The sequence below is a fragment of the Lutra lutra genome, chromosome 14 (genome assembly GCF_902655055.1).
Source record: "Lutra lutra chromosome 14, mLutLut1.2, whole genome shotgun sequence".
NCBI lineage: Eukaryota > Metazoa > Chordata > Mammalia > Carnivora > Mustelidae > Lutra > Lutra lutra.
Window position 1 is genome coordinate 67274447 of NC_062291.1, and position 26201 is coordinate 67300647.

At 39.6% G+C, this 26201-nt stretch overlaps 1 long non-coding RNA gene across 1 annotated transcript in view; it reads right to left on the reverse strand.

Annotated features, from left to right (window-relative positions):
* LOC125085222 (uncharacterized) overlaps positions 1-4942 on the reverse strand; it is a 65754-nt gene extending 60812 nt beyond the window's left edge. Inside the window, exon 1 of the long non-coding RNA XR_007122818.1 lies at positions 4213-4942. This is a non-coding gene — a long non-coding RNA (uncharacterized LOC125085222). The remainder of the gene's footprint in view (positions 1-4212) is intronic.
* Between the last annotated feature and the right edge of the window lie 21259 nt (positions 4943-26201).

The following is a 26201-nucleotide window of genomic DNA, read 5'->3' on the forward strand; positions in this document are numbered from 1 at the left end:
GAAGTTAGATAAGATCTCAAAATTTTCACACAAATTTGTGCTCAGTGAGTCACTCAAGTGTTGCTCTTAAGGCTCTCTGAAGATGAAGAGGGGAGTGTGAGAACAATGTAATCACTTTGGAGTTCAGGAATGAAATTGGATAGGTATGTATTAAAAGCGTTCTTTTTTCTCAAGGAGACGGAGCATCCGTACCAGGACGTGCCTCTTCCCAGTATCCTCTGAAATCCATTCATGAGGAATAAGTTTACAAAGAGATCTCGACTGGCTCTGATTTCTATGTCCTGCCTTAGAATCTACAAGGCATACATAGATTTGGGAGTCAGATCCAAAAAGTTTGCAAACTGTGCTCTGTCCCTGACACTCACATAAGAGCCTGACCAGGTGACTTATTCTTTCTGAACCTTGGGTTTCTGTTTAATGTCCTGGGAGTGAGTAATCATTCAACACTTACAAGATTATTGTGACATTTTTAAAAATGATGAATATACAACATTTTACAACAGCAACAACAACAAAAAAATACTGGCCCTGTTCAGGGACACCTGGGTAGCTCAGTCAGATAAGCCTCTGCCTTCAGCTCAGGTCATGATCTCAGGGTCCTGGGATCCAGCCCCACGATGGGCTCCCTGCTCAGTGGGAAGCCTACTTCTTCCTCGCCCTATGCCTGCAGCTCCCCTTGCTTGGGCTCTGTCTCTCTCTCTCTCAAATAAATAAACCAAATCTTTAAAAAAAAAACAAAAAACTGGCCGTTTAGTTGCTAAGGTAGTGTTGATATATTTCAAGTCTAAAAATAACTGAAGGAGAAGACATGCACGTCACATAATCAGACAGTCATGGCAATTTGATAAATGCAACATTAATACCATCGTAATGACATAAGTTATGTATGCAGATGGCTGTCTATGAGCAATGGCGCCAGTGAGAAAGGACGGAGGTAAGAAACTGAAACATTTAAATCACATTCAGCATAAAAACGTGAGGAAAAGATATTAATGCTTACCACCTACCTAACAAGAATTTCACAGGCATTAATGAGCTAGTGCTGGTTAGCATTCCGATACTCGGTGGAGGAAGGAAAAATATACCCAACACAACCCATAAGGCAGTGCATATAATCATATAAAGTTAGATCATGTATGAAATGAGTTGTATAGAAGGAATACATTCTTGCTCCTGACAAATAATCTGTGCTCAGGCTCCTGAATGCCACAGTACACCCTCATTTGGTCCAAATCTTGCAAAGATTCCCATCAAGAAAGTCTGCCCTGGATGACAAGGCTGCAAATGTCAGTACCTGAATTTAAATAATGGCTCAAAATCTTAGAAATTCCTCTGAACTCGCTCTCTCTCAGTCTCTCTCTCTCTCTCTCTCACTTTTTCTTCTCTCTCCCTCTCTCTCACACACACACAGAATAAAGCAAGGTCTAGTCATGTGCAAGGCCAAAGTTACATGCATCCTCAGATGGCTGGCCCAAAAGCATTAGCAACACGCACAGGAAAGAGGCAAGAAGGAGAGGGGAAGTAGGCAAGAAAAATATTCAGAATACTTGAAAACTTATATTGGCAGTCTATAATCGTATAATCACCATATCTTTAGTTCAGTCTTTTAGCTAAAGATCAGACAGGTTCAAAGGATATGTGATGGCTTTGCCCCACTTTCTGGGGGAGAATCATAGTGACCAATCATGAATTTCAGATGTGTTCAAATTTGGGGTTGATGAACTATTTCCTTCACTGCTGATCAGAGAGAAAAAAAGTGTTGCAAATAGCAGTGACACACACATGAATGAAACTTCAACACAACAGTTGTCCTTCCATGTGCATCAAGATCTGTCATCCTGTCCATTAATTCTGATTAACACTGACCTCACTTTACAGGTGAAGAAATCTATACTCAGATTATTACGTGAGCTTGCCAAAGGTACATGGCAAATAAAGAGGGCTAGCACTCAAATCTCCACTCTACTTTTCATTTCATTACTGAGAAGTTTCCTCTGATCTGAGAAGTTTTCTCTGATTCTACACACTCTAATTTACAAAAATAATAACTTTACGTTCTCCATGACACTGAAATGGATATATCTGGCTAGATGAAATTGATGAGCTCTGCCTCTGAGGTCAGAGAGGGAAGGTTATGGGGTGTGAATGCGTGGGCAGTTTAGATTAAAAAATGAAGGACTTTAGTCAAGAGAGAAATCTCACTAGTTAGCACACTTTTGAGTGCTCGAACATTATCAGTCACCACCCTTATTAATACAATAAGTAGCCCTCGTAGACGCACAGCAGGTCACTGATCCAAAAAATCTGACCCACACTCTCCCTACATGACTTAGAAGTATAAGCATATGACCGTGCTGGCAACACACACACCCCACCCCACCCCCCACACACAATCTGGCAATACATTTTAGTAATTTCTTTTTTTTAAATTGTGTTATGTTAGTCACCATACAGTACATCATTAGTTTTTGATGTAGTGTTCCAAGATGCACCATTTATTTCTTAAATGAACAAGTATCTGGTTTGCCTAAAGTGCATTCTCCCCTCTCTCATTCTGTTCAAAATCTTTCAAGATTAGGTAAGGGATAATTTGCAGCTTGGATAACAGTATGTATTTCTAGTCCAAAGTCCTTTGCTTCCTATATATTTGACGTGTTTACAACTTCTTTTTACAGTCAGAAATTTGGAGGTAACTGCTTAAAGAAGTGAAAAAGTTTCAGAAACTTCAAATTTAAGTGGAATGAATAATTTTAGTGGCAATGATATTAAAAATGTGATTATTAAAGTAGAGAGTAAGAGGAGTAAGAGCAAAGTTCTCCATGGCGCTCCATGGAAATAATCTCTGCTTCAATTGTTTAAGTAAATGTGTTTATGAACAACCTGGGCACCAGAACCTACATCCTCCAGCTAGATGTTGGAGCAGTCTGGATGCTCTCAGGACAGGGCTAGGAAGACTAACCGCTGTTCTGTGATTCACATCAATACATTCTAAACCTATGCTCATTCCTACTGAACAGATTTTATCTTAAAATACTCAAAATTTCTATTTCAGAAGTTCACAACGAGCATAACTAGAGTGGGAAGTTTTCTAGCAATCTCACTATAAATGAAGTCATGGTAGAAGGTGCTAAACTGATAATACGTGCATATTTTAAAGAAGAAACTCTCAATTTCCTGATTGAATCCACTACTTATGTATGTTTATTTTTCACCTGCCCTTGTTCCTAATGTTCTCAATGTCTGCTCTATGGTAACCTAGAGGACTTCCACACGTTTCTTAAATGGTCTTTAATCACAACCACCAAAGCTGCTGTTTTACCGTTTCTGCCAAGGAGAGTTTCCAGATTCACTTTAAATTGACAGCTCCAACACTGAAGGGCCGCAGACATACTCCCCAAATTCTAAACCTCCTCCAGCATGGCCAAAAATCATGACACGCCTCCCTGCAAGCCTCTCCGTGTGCAGCAGAAGCCACCACACCTACTGTCTCAGTGTCTGCCTCTTGTCATCCAGCAGTCCCTTCACCTCATAAGGAAGGGTCAAGCCTTTATTTATGTGCTTCACTGGAAAAGGGCAAAGAGTGGGGGACAACAAGGGATTGCTGTCACTGGGGTCTTGATGTTTCTAAGACTGGATCACACTGGAAAACAACCAGTAATTCCCAAGCTGCAAAGCCCCAGCTCTAAACACACACACACACACACACACACGCCCTTAGAAGGTGAAGGTGGTACAGGCTCTCTCTGGAACTTTCATCTCCTGAGTGCCCAGACTGCACAAAGGACAGTAACTGTCCACGGCAGTTCTCATCCCCTTTAAATCTGTCATCTTGGACTTCCTGGAGCCATCAGTTAAGTCTGCACCAAGTAGAGGGGAAATCATTCCAGAGAATGTCCGACAGCCCTGAAAGTTAACCCTCTCACCCCCACATTGCAGATATTTACTAACAAACCCACCCTGCCTGGTCTTCAACCCCAGGGACAGGGTGTAGGATTTACCTGCCAATTTGAAAGTTTCTTTCATGGTTGGGGCTTGGAGAAGATGGAGGTCCCGGAGGGATGGAAGCATTTTGGAGGTGATAAGCTCCTGGGGAACTTGGGCAGTGGTTTCCTTTTGCACAGTTCCCAAGTTAGAAGCCTCTTATGCATAACCCTGTCCGCCTGACTCTTCAACACACTTTAGCGCTTCCTCCCCTCACCCCTTACCCTTCACCTCTTCCATCGCGCCCCGCCGCCACTTCTCCGCGCAGGACGCCGTAGTGGTCAGCCAAGGGGCGCGGCCTTTGTGTGCGGAGTTCCTTGTCACCTCCAACGTGCGGATCGTCAGCTCAGCTCCTCCAGCCCCGAAGCCTGCAGCTTTGTTACTCTTGCTGAGGAGTTCCAGGGTCCCAAGGCTCAAAATGCCCCCGGGGCTTCCACTCTTGCTGGGCTCCAGGTTCCCGCTCTGCGTCAGAGGAGCTCCGGGAGGGGGTAGGAGGAGCGGCAGCACCCGGGCCTCGCGGTTTTACGGGCGGGCGCCCTGGGGCGAGGCCCTGGGACAACGGGACACCGCAGGAGCGGCCACCGCAGGCGCCCGGGGCGTCCAGGTCCCAGAGCCCCGCGCCCGCGAAGAGCTCGCTCAGCCGGGGGTGGGGCGGGGGTAGCCGCGCCCCGCGGCCACTTTTCCCATCGCGGGAGCCGATAGCAGCCGGGGTTTTCCGGCGCGGGGTTTTCCGCTGGCGGGCTGCGGGGGGCAGGCGCTCAGGACCCCAACTCCAGCCAACTTGGGCTGCGGAGCGGGCGGGCGGAGGCGGAGGCGGAGGCGGCGCCGGGCGGGAGGCGGGAGGCGGGGCGCGCGGAGCCAGGCGCCGCCACGTGGACTGCAGCCCGGGTCTCCGGTTGCCACAGTCCTCGCCTGCGGACCCCAAGCGCGGGGGACAGGAGTGGCGCAGGCTCCCTCTCCGCTCCCGGCTCTCCCCTCGACCGGGCTGCGGGCTGGGAGCGGGCTGGGACCTTTCCCCTCCTGCTCTCCTCCTCTAGCTTTGTTCCCCTTCTGTCCTCTCCACCGGGAGTCCAGATTTCCTCTGCAGGCAGGACCCTTGCCAGCGCCTTTGGAAGGAGAGAGATCTAGGGATTCCTCATTTCCCCTTAGTCTCTGTGAATTGGCACCTTGATCTCTGACCCAGAGCACGGGCAATGTATCTGGGCCCAGGAGAGATGCCAGAAGGGCAGTAGAGGGAATGGTGTGGGGTTGTAAGATGACGGATAGGTAATAGATAGATTGATAGATCTTAGAGATAAATAGAAATATAGTCTATCCATTTAAGATCTATTGATCTATTATCTAACTCTCCAATAATGATAGTATGTGTATTTAAGAGGTTCTCCAGTCAGTGGCCATGCTTTGCTTTCTCTCCCTGATCTTCTATAATATTCTTTCTAAAGCCAGTCTTTTTGTATGACTAACCATGCTACTAACCATGCTCTAAATATTTTGTGGACACACACTTCCACATCCTCTAGAACAAGACAAAGTCCTGGGTGAAACGAAAAAGAAGCTCAAACTGTGGGCTTGGGACCATTTGGGGTTTTGCACAGTGTTACACATCCAATGGCTTAGCACAAAATCTAAGCCTTCATAGGTAATCAGTAATATACTAAAGGTGTACTGATTGCATCTATTATACCTGTTCTGTACATTCTCTGTTTCCTTGTATCAGTCTTTACCCTTCTAGTATGAGACATGCCTTCTGAAATCTTGGGATAACTTTTGTACAATTTGCAGCCTTCTGTGTGTGTTGAAATCTGCTACTGATTTGCTGTGAGAACTCAGGGAATCATCATGCTTGGTGGCCTAAACTTGAAAATGAAAGGGTTGCGACTGAAGAACAGTCTAAAAAATGAAAAAACAGTACAATTTAAAAAAACAAACAAACAGGGGCGCCTGGGTGGCTCAGTGGGTTAAAGCCTCTGCTTTCGGCTCAGGTCGTGATCTCAGGGTCCTGGGATCGAGTTCCGCATCGGACTCTCTGCTCAGCAGGGAGCCTGCTTCCTCCCCTCTCTCTCTGCCTGCCTCTCTGCCTACCTGTGATCTCTATCTGTCAAATAAATAAATAAATAAAATCTTAAGACAAACAAACAAAAAGATGTCAGTATCATGAAGGACAAAGAATCTGAAGTTCTGTCCCCAGTTCAAAGAAATTCAGGAGACAAGAAAACAAATGATGTGATCCTGGACTGGTTCCTAGACCAGGAAAAGGACATCAGTGAGTTAACTGGCAAAATTTATATAATGTCTATAAATCAGTATTATATCACATTTAATTTCCCAGTTTTGAGATGGTACCATGGTTGTACAAGATGTTTATATTTATGGAAGCTGAATAAAAGGTATGTAAGAATTTAATTTTTGCAACACTTTGTAGTCTGGTACTATTTTCAAAGGAAAATGAGAAAAAATTTTGGGATGAAAAATATAATGAAAGAATTGGATTAAATGACCTTTAAAACCTTTCTGAGCCTAGAGTTCTTCTATCTATAATATAAAATCTACCAAGCCAACTCTCCTACTGCTGTTGTTATAAAGTTCAAATGGACATTTTAGGGAGGAAAAATGACTTCAGAAATTGCAAAGTAGGGGTGCCTGGGTGGCTCAGTGGTTAAGTGTCTGCCTTTGGCTCAGGTCATGATCCCAGGCTCCCTCTTCAGCGGGAAGCCAGCTTCTCCTTTTCCCACTCCCCCTACTTGTGTTCCCTCTCTCCCTGTGTCTCTCTCTCTCTGTCAAATAAATGAAAGAATAAATAAATAAATCGCAAAGTATTCCTTAAATTCCACAACTTTTCAGTTTATTTTTAGAAGGGTAAAATGCCTTCAGATGTCTTCACCGCCTTGACAAAACTAGTAACACTCCTGTTAATAACACAAGTAGCACCCAATACTCAATAAATGACTACCAGAGAGATAATAGCTATAATAATAAAATAATAAAAATTCTCCTAAATATATATTTTGTTTCCTTTGTGGCAACTTCATTGAAAAATATAATTTCTGCACCTACAAAGGGACCATTTAAAAGATAACAGGGTAACTGTTACTCATTAATAATTAAACCTTTTTTGACTTGACTTTTGTAAGATGTGCTTTTGGAAGACTCTTCTGAGTTATTCTTTAGACCAATCTAAGATGAGCAAAAGCAAGCAAAGCAGTCAGCACTGCCATCAAATTTCAGTGTTTTCATGAGTAAGAGAGTATCCTAAATGGAAGATTAGTTCAGTCATTAAAGAGCCTGGAATATTCTCCCCCAAAATACCTTTACTCTTCATGAATAAGGGCTTATCCTTGGAAAACAGACCTGTACCCTGTGAGTGAAACAAAGTACCTGCCAGTTGTGGTTTATACACAGGAAAAAAGAACCTGTGTTTCTCTTTCCTTCGCCAACCCACAATTGCTATTTGTTAAAACCCAGAAAACCTGTTTCTCTCTTCTCTCGCAATGGTTTCAGAAATTTGCAGATGCATTTGCTTAGAGTCTTTTCTAAAAGCCTTCCAACTTCCTTTCTAGCTCTGATAAATGTTGAAAATAATTCCACAGCTGGGAGATAGGACTAAGAAGTCAAAGTAAAGTGGGTCTCTATTCAGATAAGGAAATAGGTGAAGCAAAGAAAAAAAAAAAGAAAAAGAAAAAGAAATAAATTGGAAGAGTAAGGATTAATGTTGATTTTGAAATAATGTTTTTAATATTCTTGTCCTAGATTATTGATTATCTGCCTAGTGTAAAAACAAGAATGGATAGCCACACTGAAATAGCTCCCAGAGAAAGTTGGTAAAGATACAAATGCTTTCGTTTGTTTTTGGTTTTGTTTTCCTCCATATAAATGTTACTTTCCCCAAACTCCCAAGTACATGTTCCTACACCATTCACTTAAAGAGGTGGTCCAAAAGATTCATTTATGGGAATTTATGGAGGATGGGCATTTTAAAAAGTGTATTTAAAAATGAAACTATATTTTGCAGAACAGTTGTAGAGTTACAGAAAGATTGTGAGCATCCTCAAAGACTGGGATTTGAAGGTGGGCATTCTTCAGTGGGAGTGGCAAACTAGGGAGATCTGGGACACTTGCCACCTTGCATCAACAGAACATTCAGCAACTCAACTCACAGTTTCACTCACAAAGAAGCGGGCCATTGTCCCTACCTCCAAGCTCAGACCCATGGGTCAGATATTTTGCCCGTGGGGAGAGGCAGGCCAGAGAACAGAGCTCTGATCTCATCTCCAACCTCCAAGGAATTGATTTCAATGGCAATAAGTTCAAGCTTAAAGTCACTCTGAACAGAAGTAAAGATTATGGTGAAAGGCAACTGCGAGGAGATCTATAAATATGTTGGTGATAAAGCCTACCTGGGAGGTTGTTCTCATTTCAGTGGAGAAAAATGAGGACAGTGACAGCTGGGAAGAACCCTCTTAAGTCAGACAAATATCAGTCGAGGACTTCAGGAAATATCCCCTGAAAAGAGGCTAAATTTGATTGGAGTTCTATGTAAAAGGATTTATGTCTCAAGGCATTGTTGGAAATAAGAGAGCAATTAGTAAGCAGTTAATGGAGCTAGCAGCTGTGTTTGATCAGGAAAAGAGAGAGCTCGACAATAAGCACTGTCATCCTACGGTAACCTTGGGCAGACTCAAGTCTACGTCCCCTGAAGAGAAAACTCAGAGGCTTCACACTGGGGTGTGATGGGGGGCTGACATTGGATGAGGATAGACATCACTAAAATAATCCAGACTAAATCAGTAAACAAACAAGCAAGAGAGTAACCATAAGCTCTGGAAAGACAAAGAAAGTGCCTAGAATTGCTACAGTATATAATTCAAAATATCACACACTCACACACACACAAATCCTGTGAGAACGTTCAAATGTCCACTTTTTTATTTTTTAAATTGAAGTATAATTAACATACACTGTGGTATTAGTTTCAGGTATATAACATATTGATTCAAAATTTCTATATATTGGGGGAGGAGTCAAGATGGCGGAGAAGTAGCAGGCTGAGACTACTTCAGGTAGCAGGAGATCAGCTAGATAGCTTATCTAAAGATTGCAAACACCTACAAATACAACGGGAGATCGAAGAGAAGAAGAACAGCAACTCTAGAAACAGAAAATCAACCACTTTCTGAAAGGTAGGACTGGCAGGGAAGTGAATCCAAAGCGACAGGAAGATAGACCGTGGGGGAGGGGCTGGCTCCCGGCGAGATGCGGAGAAACAGAGCACAAAATCGGGACTTTTAAAAGTCTGTTCCGCTGAGGGACATCGCTCCAGAGGCTTAACCGGGGTGAAGCCCACGCGGGGTCAGCGTGGCCTCAGGTCCCGCAGGGTCACAAAAGGATCGGGGGTGTCTGAGTGTCGCAGAGCTTACAGGTATTAGAACGGGGAAGCCGGCTACAGAGACAGAGCCACGGAGTAAGCTCTCAGCTCGGGGTTACCTTGAACCGGTCGCAGGCTCGGTCAGCTCGGAGCGCGGCCAGAGGCCAGGGTGACGGGAGTCATTGGGCGCTGTTCTCTGAGGGCGCACTGAGGAGTGGGGCCCCGGGCTCTTGGCTCCTCCGGGCCGGAGACCGGGAGGCCGCCATCTTCATTCCCGCCCTCCGGAACTCTACAGAAAGCGCTCAGGGAACAAAAGCTCCCGAAAGCAAATCCGAGCGGATTACTCAGCCCGGCCCCAGGCAAGGACGGTACAACTCCGCCTGGGGCAAAGACACTTGAGAATCACTACAACAGGCCCCTCCCCCAGAAGATCAACAAGAAACCCAGCCAGGACCAAGTTCACCTACCAAGGAGTGTAATTTCAATACCAAGGAGAGCGGCGGAATTCCAGAGGAGGAGAAAGCAAAGCACGGAACTCATGGCTTTCTCCCCATGATTCTTTAGCCTTGCAGTTAATTTATATTTTTTTTTCTTTTTCAATTTATTTTTCTTCTTTTGCTACATTTTTTAACTTTTACCCTTTTCTTTTTTAATGTTTTTTAACTAGTTTATCTAATATATATATATATTTTTTTTTTCCTTTTTATACTTTTTCTTTATTGGTTTTCTTTTTTTAATTGTTTCTTTCTTTCTTTCTTTCTTTCTTTTCTTTTTCTTCTTTCTGAACCTCTTTTTATCCCCTTTCTCCCCCCTCACAATTTGGGATCTCTTCTGATTTGACTAAAGCATATTTTCTTGGGGTTGTTGCCACCCTTTTAGTATTTTACCTGCTCCTTCATATACTCTTATCTGGAAAAAATGACAAGGCAGAAAAATTCACAACAACAACAAAAAAAAGAACAAGAGGCAGTAAAAAAGGCTAGGGACCTAATCAATACAGACATTGATTATGTCAAATCTAGAGTTCAGAATGACGATTCTCAAGGTTCTAGCCAGGCTCAAAAAAGGCATGGAAGATATTAGAGAAACCCTCTCGGGAGATATAAAAGCCCTTCCTGGAGAAATAAAAGAACTAAAATCTAACCAAGTTGAAATAAAAAAAAGCTATTAATGAGGTGCAATAAAAAATGGAGGCTCTCACTGCTAGGATAAATGAGGCAGAAGAAAGAATTAGCGATATAGAAGACCAAATGAGAGAATAAAGAAGCTGCGCAAAAGAGGGACAAACAGCTACTGGACCATGAGGGGAGAATTCGAGAGATAAGTGACACCATAAGACGAAACAACATTAGAATAATTGGGATTCCAGAAGAAGAGGAAACAGACAGGGGAGCAGAAGGTATATTGGAGAGAATTATTGGAGAGAATTTCCCCAATATGGCAAAGGGAACAAATATCAAAATCCAGGAGGTGCAGAGAACCCACTTCAAAATCAACAAGAATAGGTCCATACCCCGTCAAATAATAGTAAAATTGACAAGGCTTATTGACATAGAGAAGATCCTGAAAGCAGCGCAGGAAAAGAAGTCTGTAACGTACAATGGTAAAAATATTAGATTGGCAGAAGACTTATCCACAGAGACCTGGCAGGCCAGGAAGAGCTGGCATGATATATAAAGAGTACTAAACGAGAAAAACATGCAGCCAAGAATACTATATCCAGCTAGGCTATCATTGAAAATAGAAGGAGAGATTAAAAGCTTCCAGGACAAACACAAACTGAAAGAATTTGCAAATACCAAACCAGCTCTACAGAAAATATTGAAAGGGGTCCTCTAAGCAAAGAAAGACCCTAAAAGTAGTAGATCAGAAAGGAACAGAGACAATATACAATAACAGTCACCTTACAGGCAATACAATGGCACTAAATTCATATCTCTCAATAGTTACCCTGAATGTGAATGGGCTAAATGCCCCAATCAAAAGACACAGGGTATCAGAATGGATAAAAAAACAAAACCCATCTATATGTTGCCTACAAGAAACTCATCTTAAACCCGAAGACACCTCCAGATTTAAAGTGAGGGGGTGGAAAAGAATTTACCATGCTAATGGACATCAGAAGAAAGCAGGAGTGGCAATCCTCATATCAGATCAATTAGATTTTAAGCCAAAGAGTATAATAAGAGATGAGGAAGGACACTATATCATACTCAAAGGAACTGTCCAACAAGAAGATCTAACAATTTTAAATATCTATGCCCATAACGTGGGAGCAGCCAACTATATAAATCAATTAATAACAAAATCAAAGAAACACATCAACAATAATACAATAATAGTAGGGGACTTTAACACTCCCCTCACTGAAATGGACAGATCATCCAAGCAAAGATCAACAAGGAAATCAAGGCCTTAAATGACACACTGGACCAGATGGACATCACAGATATATTCAGAACATTTCATCCCAAAGCAACAGAATACACATTCTTCTCTAGTGCACATGGAACATTCTCCAGAATAGATCACATTCTTGGTCCTAAATAAGGTCTCAAACATTATCAAAAGATTGGAATCATTCCCTGCATATTTTCAGACCACAATGCTCTGAAGCTAGAACTCAATCACAAGAGGAAATTTGGAAAGAACCCAAATACATGGAGACTAAACATTCATTCTAAAGAATGAATGGGTCAACCAGGAAATCAAAGAAGAATTGAAAAAATTTATGGAAACAAATGATAATGAAAACACAACGGTTCAGAATCTGTGGGACACAACAAAGGCAGTCCTGAGAGGAAAATATATAGCGGTACAAGCCTTTCTCAAGAAACAAGAAAGGTCTCAGGTACACAACCTACCCCTACACCTAAAGGAGCTGGAGAAAGAACAAGAAAGAAACCCTAAACCCAGCAGGAGAAGAGAAATCATAAAGATCAGAGCAGAAATCAATGAAATAGAAACCAAAAAAACAATAGAACAAATCAATGAAACTAGGAGCTGGTTCTTTGAAAGAATTAATAAGATTGATAAACCCCTGGCCAGACTTATCAAAAAGAAAAGAGAAAGGACCCAAATAAATAAAATCATGAATGAAAGAGGAGAGATCACAACGAACACCAAAGAAATACAGACAATTATAAGAACATACTATGAGCAACTCTACGCCAACAAATTTCACGATCTGGAAGAAATGGATGCATTCCTAGAGACATATAAACTACCACAACTGAACCAAGAAGAAATAGAAAGCCTGAACAGACCCATAACCAGTAAGGAGATTGAAACAGTCATCAAAAATCTCCAAACAAACAAAAGCCCAGGGCCAGATGGCTTCCCGGGGGAATTCTACCAAACATTTAAAGAAGAACTAATTCCTATTCTCCTGAAACTGTTCCAAAAAATAGAAATGGAAGGAAAACTTCCAAACTCATTTTATGAGGCCAGCATCACCTTGATCCCCAAACCAGACAAGGATCCCATCAAAAAAGAGAACTACAGACCAATATCCTTGATGAACACAGATGCAAAAATTCTCGCCAAAATACCAGCCAATAGGATTCAGCAGTACAATAAAAGGATTATTCATCACGACCAAGTGGGATTTATTCCAGGGCTGCAAGGTGGGTTCAACATCGGCAAATCAATCAATGTGATACAACACATTAATAAGAGAAAGAACACGGGGCTCCTGGGTGGCTCAGTGGGTTGGGCTGCTGCCTTCGGCTCAGGTCATGATCCCAGGTCCTGGGTTCGAGCCCCACATCGGGCTTTCTGCTCAGCGGGGAGCCTGCTTCCTCCTCTCTCTCTGCCTGCCTCTCTGCTTACTTGTGATTTCACTCTGTCAAATAAATAAATAAAATCTTAAAAAAAAAAAAGAGAAAGAACAAGAATCATATGATATTCTCCATAGATGCTGAAAAAGCATTTGACAAAGTACAGCATCCCTTCCTGATCAAAACTCTTCAAAGTGTAGGGATAGAGGGCACATACCTCAATATTATCAAAGCCATCTATGAAAAACCCACCACAAATATCATTCTCAATGGAGAAAAACTGAAAGCCTTTCCGCTAAGGTCAGGAACACGGCAGGGATGTCTGTTATCACCACTGCTATTCAACATAGTACTAGAAGTCCTAGCCTCAGCAATCAGACAACAAAAGGAAATTAAAGGCATCCAAATCGGCAAAGAAGAAGTCAAACTATCACTCTTCGCAGATGATATGATACTATATGTGGAAAACCCAAAAGACTCCACTCCAAAACTGCTGGAACTTGTACAGGAATTCAGTATAGTGTCAGGAATTTGTGCAGTCCATGCACAGAAATCAGTTGCATTTCTCTACACCAACAACAAGACAGAAGAAAGAGAAATTAAGGAGTCCATCCCATTTACAATTGCACCCAAAACTATAAGATACCTAGGAATAAACCTAACCAAAGAGACGAAGAATCTATACACAGAAAACTATAAAGTACTCATGAGAGAAATTGAGGAAGACACAAAGAAATGGAAAAATGTTCCATGCTCCTGGATTGGAAGAATAAATATTGTGAAAATGTCTATGCTACCTAAAGCAATCTACACATTTAATGCAATTCCTATCAAAGTACCATCCATTTTTTTTCAAAGAAATGGAACAAATAATCCTAAAATTTATATGGAACCAGAAAAGACCTCGAATAGCCAAAGGAATATTGAAAAAGAAAGCCAAAGTTGGTGGCTTCACAATTCCGGACTTCAAGCTCTATTACAAAGCTGTCATCATCAAGACAGCATGGTATTGGCACAAAAACAGACACATAGATCAATGGAACAGAATAGAGAGCCCAGAAATAGACCCTCAACTCTATGGTCAACTAATCTTAGACAAAGCAGGAAAGTATGCCCAATGGAAAAAAGACAGCCTCTTCAATAAATGGTGTTGGGAAAATTGGACAGCCGCATGCAGAAAAATGAAATTGGATCATTTCCTTACACCACACACGAAAATAGACTCAAAAGGGATGAAGGACCTCAATGTGAGAAAGGAATCCATCAAAATCCTTGAGGAGAACACAGGCAGCAACCTCTTCGACCTCAGCCGCAGCAACATCTTCCTAGGAACATCACCAAAGGCAAGGGAAGCAAGGGCAAAAATGAACTATTGGGATTTTATCAAGATCAAAAGCTTTTGCACAGCAAAGGAAACAGTTAACAAAACCAAAAGAATACTGACAGAATGGGAGAAGAGATTTACAAATGACATATCAGATAAAGGGCTAGTGTCCAAAATCTATAAAGAACTTAGCAAACTCAACACCCAAAGAACAAATAATCCAATCAAGAAATGGGCAGAGGACATGAACAGACATTTCTGCAAAGAAGACATCCAGATGGCCAACAGACACATGAAAAAGTGTTCCATATCACTCGGCATCAGGGAAATACAAATCAAAACCACCATGAGATATCACCTCACACCAGTCAGAATGGCTAAAATGAACAAGTCAGGAAATGACAGATGCTGGCGAGGATGCGGAGAAAGGGGAACCCTCCTACACTGTTGGTGGGAATGCAAGCTGGTGCAACCACTCTGGAAAACAGCATGGAGGTTCCTCAAAATGTTGAAAATAGAACTACCCTATGACCCTGCAATTGCACTGCTGGGGATTTACCCTAAAGATACAAACGTAGTGATCCGAAGGGGCACATGCACCCGAATGTTTATAGCAGCAATGTCTACAATAGCCAAACTATGGAAAGAACCTAGATGTCCATCAACAGAGGAATGGATAAAGAAGATGTGGTATATATACACAATGGAATACTATGCAGCCTTCAAAAGAAATGAAATCTTGCCATTTGCGACGACGTGGATGGAACTAGAGGGTATCATTCTTAGCGAAATAAGTCAGTGGGAGAAAGACAACTATCATATGATCTCCCTGATATGAGGGAAAGGAGATGTAACATGGGGGGTTAAGGGGGTAGGAGAAGAGTAAATGAAACAAGATGGGATTGGGAGGGAGACAAACCATAAGTGACTCTTAATCTCACAAAACAAACTGAGGGTTGATGGGGGAGGGGGGTTGGGGGGGTGGGATTATGGACATTGGGGAGGGTATGTGCTATGGTGAGTGCTGTGAAGTGTGTAAACTTGGCGATTCACAGACCTGTACCCCTGGGGATAAAAATATATATTTATAAAAAATAAAATTAGAAAAAAATTTCTATATATAACTCAGTGCTCACCACAATAAATGTAGTCACCATCCGTCACCAAACAATGCTATCACATTATTATTGACTATATTCCCTATGCTGTACTTTTCATCTCTGTGACTTATTTATTTTATAACTGTAAGTTGTACCTCTTAATCCCACCTATATATATCACCTATCTCCCCACCTTTCCTCCCTCTGCAACCATCAATTTGTTCTCTGTATTTGAGTCTGTTTCTGTTTGTTTGTTTATTTTTTTTATAGTCCACATATAAATGAAATCATTTGTCTTACTGTGTCTGATTTATTAAATGTCAAATTGAACAAACTTAAATATGCTCAAAAAATTAAAAGAAACAATGATTAAAGTAGAAGAAAGTATGATGACAATATAATATCAAACAACTAATATCAAAAAAGAGATAGAAATTATAGAAAAAAAGATGTAAACTCTGAGTTAAAAAACACATACAATCAAAATAGAAATTCACTGGAGATCTCAATGGTCGATTTGATCCAGAAGAAGACAGCAGTCTAAGACTTTAGATAGATCTATAGAGATTATGCAATCCAAAAAAAAACACAGAGAAAAAGAAGAATGAAGAAAAATGAACAAAGCCTCAGAAACATGTGGGACACTCTAAAGCACTCCAGCATATAGTAATGACAGTACCAGAAGGAGTGGAGTCAGAGAAAGGAGCAGATAAAATATTCAAAGAAATAATGACAGAAAATTTTCCAAATGTATTGGAAAACTTTGATCTGCAAGGAGCTCAACCTTATTAGACTTTCCAAAATATTTATTTTATAGAAAATCTTAAAATACATTATTAGATAAAAATTAGTCTTGAAATCACCTATCACATTTTATTTTAGTCTTGCCATTTCATACATTAATCTTTTTGTTTGTTTCAAATTTTTATTTAAATTGTAGTTAATTAACGTATAGTATATACTTGGTTTCAGGAATAGTGCTCATCATAACACTAACGTATAACACCCAGTGTTCATCATAACAAGTGTAATCCTTAAAAACCTATCACTCATTTTGCCCCCTCCCTACCCTCCTCCTTCCATCAACCCTCAGTTGTTTTCTGTAGTTAAGGACCTCTTATGGTTTGCTTCCCTCTCTATATCTTTTTTCCCCCTCCATATGTTATTCTGTTTTGTTTCTTAAGTTCCACATATGAATGAAATCATATGGTATTCCTCTTTCTCTGACTGACTTATTTTGCTTAGTGTAATACACTCTAGCTCCATCCATGTTACTGAAAATGGCAAGATTCCCTTTTTTTAAGGCTCCATTCTTTTTGATGACAAAGTAGTATTCCATTAAATATATACACCACATCTTCGTTATCCATTCATCAGTTGATGGAAATTTGGGCTCTTTCCACAGTTTTGTGGTTGTTGATAATTCTGCTATAAACATTGGGTTGCATGTGCCCCTTTAAATCTGTATTTTTATAACCTTTGTGTACATTAGTCTTGAAAGGAACCATCCTCAGCCAACCCTTGCAGTTCTCTGATGTACTAATCCAAATTAAAAAGAACGTGATGCTTCAAATTCACAAAGCCAACTCTGTAAGACATAAATGAAAAGAACTAACTGAAGAACTAATTATTATTATAACTAATTCTTATAACTTCTTTGGGATCATCAGCTAGAAGAAGGACAGCAAGAGAAGTGAACATCTTTCCAAATCTTTCCTTAAGTAATAGTGGCAGGCCATGTCAGGAGAAATTTCAAAGAGCTTATCCCAAGATGAATGAGGTTCATTGAAGCCAATTCAATAAATTTGGGGGTCTACTATTCCAACAGAAAATATTTGCATAAATTGAATAGTAGCCATTGCAATGGCAGAGAAATAGAGAAGTCCCTTTTTCACCATAGGTTTAGAGTTGATATAGTCAACAAGTGCGGGACAGGAGAGACTTCAATGCTAAATTAAGTTCAAATTTCTTATTAGAGTTGTAGTAGGTATTCTAATTTCTGATTGGAGATTGCTTTGTGACTTAAGGTAAGATTTTTCTTTTACCAAAAAGGAAACATAAAAGTCATGAACCTGGAGGACTCTTACTCAAGACCAGAAAAAGATCTCCTCCTAAATATTATAAAGGAACAGTGAGAGATAAAATAAAGTTGCATTTTGATTAAGTCATCAGTCATGCTCATATCAATATACTGGTTTCACACATGTTGCATCTTAAATAATTTGCTTCAAATTCAAGATGTTTAATGAACCAGAGCTGAGCTAAAAGCAAGTCTGTTCATGGACAAATGCCAGATTTTCAAGGTGGCATCAACTGTGAGTTTAATTTTTAAAACCTTTTGTAATGATACGGAGTAATTTTGCAATGGCAATTCAGCATAATGAATGAAGATTTTCTGCCTCTCTATCTAGTCCTTCTTCAAAGTCCAAAGTCTACCATACATTAGTTGTGTTATATGGAATGTATAACACATTTCATAGGACCGTGTAATGAATGGCTGGTATGGGCAATTGTTAATATTGATAGGATGCAGTTCTACAGAATTATGTAAAGGTATTACTGTCTGAATGAAATATGAATTCCTGTTTCTATCAATTTATTATAAGGTGACCTTTGGCAAGTTGTTACTTTCTCTGAACCTCATTATCTTGTGCTTAAAGTGACTGCCTTACAATCCTACAGAACGTGTGTAGACTCAAAAATATAAATATTTGAATATCATTGAAGAGTTTTAGATACTCTGAAATGCAGTATACAATGGTAATCTTATTTATTTATTTATTTATTTTAAAAGATTTATTTATTTATATGACAGAAAATGAGAGAGAGAGAGAGAAAGCATGTGGAGGGTGAGGGACAGAGGGAAAGGGAGAGAATCCTCAAGAAAACCCCCCATTGAACGTGGAGTCTGACACAGGGCTGGATATCAGGACCTTGAGATCATGAACAGAGCTGAAACCAAGAGTCAGATGCTTAACCTACTGAGCCACGTATACACCTGACAATGGTAATTTTAAACGATATTCTACAACAATGTAGTACAAACCCTGACTGAAAACATTCCATGGTGCTGTCAGTGATAGGAGAGAATTCTAGAAGTTATCAGCCATATCTCTCCCTCCTCCTCACCCCATTTTTATTCCTAACCAGATGCTATTCATTCCCTAATTATCACAGGCACAGATATTCATTAAAAAATCAGAGATGCCAAATCCAGATTCTCAAAAATCTATTTCATTTTTTAAAAAAGATTTTAGTTATTTATTTGAGAGAAAGAGCATGAACAGAGGAAGGGCAGAGGGAGAGGGCCAAGCAGACTCCCTAATGAGCTGGGAGCCCAAAATAGGGGTTGATCCTAGGACCCTGAGATCATGACCTGAGCTGAAGGCAGATGCTTAATGACTGAGCCACCCAGGCATCCCTATTTTATTTTTAAAAAGAGGGGTTCAAAAAGTAAACAAAAATATTTTATTTACATTACTTATTATTGTATGTGTTACTCATTTATTCAACTTATTTATTATATATTATAAGTTATTTATGAAAATGACAGGAGAGTGGGAACACTGGGGAGATTTTGGTTAAAGGATACAAACTTCCAGGTATCAGATGAATAAATTCCAGGGATCTAATGTTCTTCATGGTATTATAGTTAATAATATGGTATTGCATACTTGAAAATTGCTAAGTGAATAGATCTCAAGTGTTCTCACCACACACAAAAGAAATAGTGGATGTGTTAACTAGCTTGATTGTACTACAAATTCCAGAATGTATTTGTACATTATATCATCATATTGTTCATTTCAAAAAAAAATCACATTGTATGACCCAAATATATAAAATTTTTATTTGTCAATCATACCTCAATAAAACTAGAAAACATGCAAAATAGCATTTTTTAAAAAGAAAGTAATGGGTAAGAGTAAGCCATTGACAACGAAGAGTGTTTTAGCAAATAGAACTGCAAAGACCTAGGAAGGGACCAACCTTCATATCCTACAGAAGGAGAGAGGAAAACAGTGTACAGAGAACAGAGTGGAAAATGAGGAGAAGGGTATTAAACAATAGTAGGGCAATATTCAAGAAACAAATCATACAGATATTTGTAGGCTAGGTAAGGACAAGAATCATACCTGTAAAGAACTTAAAATTTGGTGGTGTATTAAATATAGCACTCCTCCACCCTGAAAAAAATTCACATTCGAGAAACCAGCTAGGGATTTAATCATGATAATTTATTATATTAAAAATTATTTACTTTTTACAGTTCAATCTAATAGTTATTTGTGGTGTGTTTTGGACTAGGTCATGTAATAGGCACAAACCTACAAGTGACAGTTTGGAACAAAGTTCCTGCCTTGAAGAATTCAACCTAGTTGGGATATTACATCATAAGCATCATGATGGAGGCAAGCACAGGGATGTATGGTAGACAGACCAAATCAAGCATGACAAGGAAAGTTTCCTGGAGGAGGTAGCCTTAGCTGACTCTTGAAGATTAAAAAGAAGCAAAGGGCATTGCAGGTCATGTGAAATGCTTGATTAAGGATATGGAATTATAAAACAGCATGAGGCAACATGCAAACTTCAGTACTGCTGGGAAAAAGGTGAAAGCATTAATTATTCACTTCTGTTTTAATTGACCTTCCACCCATCTCCCAAACCCGGAGTTCCACATATGCATGTGCTTCTACCTGTTCTTACTGTTTGAGGCTCAATTTAAATATCGCCCCATCCCTCCTCGAGGTATTTTCAAATGTCCACAGAAAGAAATGTTAGCATGTCGTGATCTCATAAACATTTTCCACCAAATGTTAAATTCTTTGTAGGTAGGATTCATGGCTGATTTATTTCTATTCCAACTATGATGCCCAGTAGGGGTTTGCCCACAGTAGATGGTCAAAAACATTTATTGAATAAGTGAACTAAACTAATCTGTCTACATAATCATCTCCAAGTTGATTATCAATACCAACTTGTATCTCAAAGTTATTTTCACTAGGTTTGACTCAGTCTTACAAAGTGTTCCTCAAACTTAATAGACTCTTATAACTTCTATTCAGAAGATACCATTTTCATTAACCCCTTTATTTGTTATTTATTTATTTTATTAACATATAATTTGTTATTTGCTTCTGGAGTACAAGTCTGTGAATCATCAATCTTACACAATTCACAGCACTCACCATAGCACATGCCCTCCTCAATGTCCATAATCCAATACCCTAGTCCTTCCTACCCCAGCAACTCTCAGTTTGTTTCCTGAGATTGAGTCTCTTATGGTTTTTCTCCCTCCTTGGTCCCATCTTGTTTCATTTTTCCCCTCCCCACCATGGCCCCCACCCTGATGCTCAAATTCCTCATATCAGAGAGATTTATGACTGTTTCTCTGATTGACTTATTTTGCTTAGCATAATATCCTCTAGTTCCATCCACATCATGGCAAATGGCAAGATTACAGGGGTTTTGATGGCTGCATCATATCCCATTGTATGTATGTATATGTGTATATATATGTATATATATCTCACATCTTCTTTATCCATTCATCTGTTGATGGACATCTAGGCTTTTTCCATAGTTTGGATATTGTGGATATTGCTGCACATTGGGGTGCACATGACCCTTCAGATCACGACATTTTAAACTTTAAGGTAAATACCCAGTAGTACAATTGCTGGCTCATAGGGTAGCTCTATTTTCAACCTTTTGAGGAATCTCCATTCTGTTTTTCAGAGTGGCTGCACCAGCTTACATTCCCACCAACAGTGTAGGAAGGTTCCCCTTTCCCTGCATTCTTGCCAACACTTGTCATTTCCTGACTGATTAATTTTAGCCATTCTGACTGGTGTGAGGCAATACCTAACTGTGGTTTTTTGATCTGTATCTCCCTGATGCTGAGTGATGTTGAACACTTTTTCATGGATCTGTTGGCCATATGGATGTCTTCTTTGCAGGCATGTCTGCTCATGTCTTCTGCCCATTTCTTAATTGGATTATTTGTTCTTTGGGTATTGAGTTTGATAAGTACTTCGTAGATTTTGGATACTAGCCCTTTATCTGATATGTCATTTGCAAATATCTTTTCCCATTCTGTTGGCTCTCTTTTGGTTTTGTTGACTGTTTCCTTTGCTGTGCAAAAGCTTTTGATCTTGATGAAGTTCTAATAGTTCATTTTTTCCCTTGCTGCCCTTGCCTTTGGTGATGTTTCTAGGCAGAAGTTGCTGTGACTGAAGTCAAAGGGGTTGCTGCCTGTGTTCTTCTGAAGGATTTTGGCAAATTCCTATCTCACATTGAGGTCTTTCATCCATTTTGAGACTATTTTTGTGTGTGGTGTGAGGAAATAGTCCTATTTCATTCTTCTGCATGTGGCTGTCCAATTTTCCCAACACCATTTGTTGAAGAGACTGTCTTTTTTCCATTGGAAATTCTTTCCTGCTTTGTTGAAGATTAGTTGACCATAGAGTTGAGGGTACATTTCTTGGCTCTCTATTCTGTTCCATTGATCTATGTATCTGTTTCTGTGCCAGTACCATACTATCTTGATGATTAAAGCTTTGTAATAGAGCTTGAAGTCTGGAAATGTGATGCTGCCAACTTTGGTTTTCTTTTTCAACATTCCTCTGGCTATTTGGGGTCTTTTCTGGTTCCATATAAATTTTAGGATTATTTGTCCCATGTCTTTGAAAAAAAAATGATGATATTTTGATGGGGATTACATTAAATGTGTAGATTACTTTTGGTAGCATAGACATTTTCACAATACTTATTCTTTCAATCCATGAGCATGGAACAATTTTCCATTTCTTTGTGTCTTCCTCAATTTCTTTCATGAGGGTACTTTAAAGTTTTCTGAGTACCGATTCTTTTTCTCTTTGGTTAGGTTTACTCCTAGGTATCTTGTGGTTTTGGGTACAATTATTAATGGGATTGACTCTTTAATTTCTCTTTCTTCTATCTTGCTGTTGGTTTATAGAAATGCAACTGATTTCTGTGCATTGATTTTATATCCTGACACTTTACTGAATTCCTGTATGAGTTCTAGCAGTTTTGGAGTGGAGTCTTTGGGGTTTTCCACATAAAGTATCATTATCATCCACAAAGAATGAGAGTTTGACTTCTTCTTTGCTGGTTTGGGTGCAGTTTATTTCTTTCTGTTGTCTGATTGCTGCAGCTAATACTTCTAGTACTATGTTGAATAGCAGTGGTGATAGTGGACATCCCTGCCATGTTCCTGACCTTAAGGGAAAATCTCTCAGTTTTTCCCCATTGAGAATGATATTTGCTATGGGTTTTTCTTATTTTTCTTTTTAAAAAGATTTTATTTATTTTATTTGACAGACAGAGATCACAAGTAGGCAGAGGCAGGCACAGAGAGAGGAAAGGAAGCAGGTTATGCGGGGCTCGATTCCAGGACCCCGGTATCATGACCTGAGCCAAAGGCAGAGGATTTAACCCACTGAGCTACCCAGGCACCCCTCATATTTTTCTATTTGAGTTCTTTCCAGCTTTCCTCTTGTGGTTGAGTTCTAGTTTCAAAGCATTATGGTCTGAAAATATGCAGGGAATGATCCCAGTCTTTTGGTACCAGTTGAGACCTGATTTGTGACCCAAGATGTGATCTATTCAGGAGAATGTTCCATGTGCACTAGAGAAGAACGTGTATTCTGTTTCTTTAGGCTGGAGTGTTATGAATATATCTGTGATGTCCATGTGGTCCAGTTTGTCATTTAAAGTCTTTATATCCTTGTTGATCTTTTGCTTAGATGATCTGTCTTTTTCAATGAAGGGGGTGTTAAAAATCCCCTACTATTATTGTATTATTGTCGATGTGTTTCTTTGATTTTGTTATTAATTGGTTTATATAATTGGCTGCTCCCATGTTAGGGGCATAGATATTTAAAATTGTTAGATCATCTTGTTGGACAGACCCTTTAAGTATGACATAGTGTCCTTCTTCATCTCTTTTTATAGTCTTTGGCTTAAAATCTAATTTATCTACATAAGAATTGCTATCCCAGCTTTCTTCTGATGTCTGTTAGCATGGTAAATTGTTTTCCACCTCCTCACTTTAAATCTAGTGTGTCTTTGGGTCTAAAATGAGCTTCTTGCAGACAGCATATCAATAGGTCTTGGTTGGTTTTTTTTTTTGTTTGTTTGTTTGTTTTTTAATCCATTCTGATACCATGTGTCTTTTGATTGGGACATTTAGCCCATTTACATTCAAGGTAACTATTGAAAGATATGAATGTTGTGCCATTGTATTGCCTGTAGGGTGACTGTTACTGTATATTGTCTCTTTTCCTTTCTGGTCTGTTATTTTTAGGGTCTCTCTTTGCTTAGAGGAACCCTTTCAATATTTTTTGTAGGGCTGGTTTGGTGTTTACAAATTCTTTTCGTTTTTGTTTGTCCTGGAAGATTTTTAACTCTCCTTCTATTTTCAATGACAGCCTAGCTGGATATAGTATTCTTGGCTGCATATTTTTCTAGTTTAGTGCTCTGAATATATCATGCCAGTCCTTTCTGGCCTGCTAGGTCTTTGTGGATAGGTCTTCTGCCAATCTAATATTTCTACCATTGTATGTTACAGACCTCTTCTCCTGAGGTGCTTTCAGGATTTTTTCTTCGTCACTGAGACTTATAAGTTTTACTACTAGATGATGTGGTGTTGACCAATTTTTATTGATTTTGAGGGGGTGTCTTTGTGTCTCCTGGATTTTAATGCTTCTTCCCTTTGCCAAATTAGTGAAATTCTCAGTTATAATTTGTTCCAGTATACCTTCTGCCCCTCTCTCTCTTTCTTCTTCTTTGGGGATCCCAATTATTCTAATAATGTTTCATCTTATTGTATCACTTATCTCTCAAATTCTCCCCTCATGGTCTAGTAGTTGATTATCTCTCTTTTTCTCAGCTTCTTTATTTTCCATCATTTGGTCTTCTATATCACTAATTCTCTCTTCTGCCTCATTTATCCTAGCAGTAAGAGCCTCCATTTTTTATTGCACCTCATTAATAGCTTTTTGGGGCGTTAGATTTTAGTTCTTTTAGTTCTCCAGAAAGGGATTTTATTTCTCCACAAAGGGATTCTCTAGTATCTTCCATGATCTTTTTGAACCCAGCTAGCACCTTGATTATGGTCATTCTGAACTCTAGTTCTGACATCTTACTAATGTCTGTATTGATTAGATCCCTAGCCAGTGTACTGCATCTTGTTTTTTTGTCATTGTTGTTGTTTGTTTTGTTTTTTTGAGGTGAGTTTTCCTGCTTTGTCACTTTGTCCAGATAAGAATAGATGAATGAGAGAACAAAATACTAAAAGGGTAGCAACAACCCCAGAAAAATACAAACTAACCCAATTGGAAAAGACCTGAAACTGGGAGGAAGAAGAAAGGAGAAAAAAGAAAAGAAAAGAAAAAAAAAAAATATATATATATAACTAGTCAATAGAACAGAGCTACACACCTGATTTTGGGTGTATTTTGGTCTGTTAGAAGAAATTGCCTCCCAAATTTTTAAAGAAAGAAAAACTTATATATATACAAAAATAAGGGTAAACATGATAAAGGGATGGAATATGACTGTAAAGATAGAAATTTAAAATGATTCTAAAAACGGAATTGATAAGAAGTTGGTTGCAAAAAAAAAAAAAGAGGAAAAATGTGATCAGGCTGGAGACTAAACCAAAGCCATGTGCTAGATTTAGTGTATATTTTGATCTGTTAGATGAAACTGTATCCCAAAATTTTAAAGAAAAAAAAAACTATATGTCTACAAAAAATAAGGTTAAATACAATGAAATTAACAAAGATTTTTAAAAAGGTGTTGATAAGATAAAATAGTTTAAAAAGGCTAAAATAGGAATGAGGAAAAATTAAAAAATAGAATAAGAAAAAATATATACAAAATTTAACTTTGAAAGTTTAAAGAATTGTGGGAAAATAGCCATGAATTCTATGTGATGCTTTTCCCTAGCTCTGGAGTTCTGCAGTTCTCATTGATTAGAGAACTTGGTATTGGCTGGATGTTCTTGCTGATTTTCTGGGGGAGGAGCTCATTGCAGTGATTCTTAACTGTCTTTGCCTGAGGTGGAATTGCACCACCTTTGGCAGGGGCCAGGCTAAGTAATCTGCTCGGGTTCACTCTCAGGAGCTTTTTTTCCCTGATTGCTTTCCATACAGCTTTGGAGGCAGAGAATGAAAATGGCAGCCTCCCAATCTCTGGCCTGTAGTTGCTGAGAGCTCAGGGCCCCACTCCTCAGTGTGCCCTCAGAGAAAAATGTTAATCCCTCCCATCTCCCTAGTCTCCGGCCACGCTCTGCTCACCCATCCTATAACCAAGCATTTCTATCTCTGGTGCACAGTTCCGTTTGGAGTCTCCAAACCCAGCAGATTCCTGCCAAGCACTCCCACGCCACTCCTCCTGGAGGACAAAGGAGGAGGCATCATCCTGGATCTGTCACTTGTGGGGTTCCTGCTCAAAAAGCAGTGGCCTGACTGTGACTTGGATCATGGTTCATAGCAATGACTTTCATTAAACCCACCCCAACAGCCTACATTTGAGAGACATTTGTCTTCATGATAGAACAAACTTCATGTCAGAGTGCAGAGACATATTCACCCAGAATTGATAGCAAACTAGAAGTAATTCTAAAG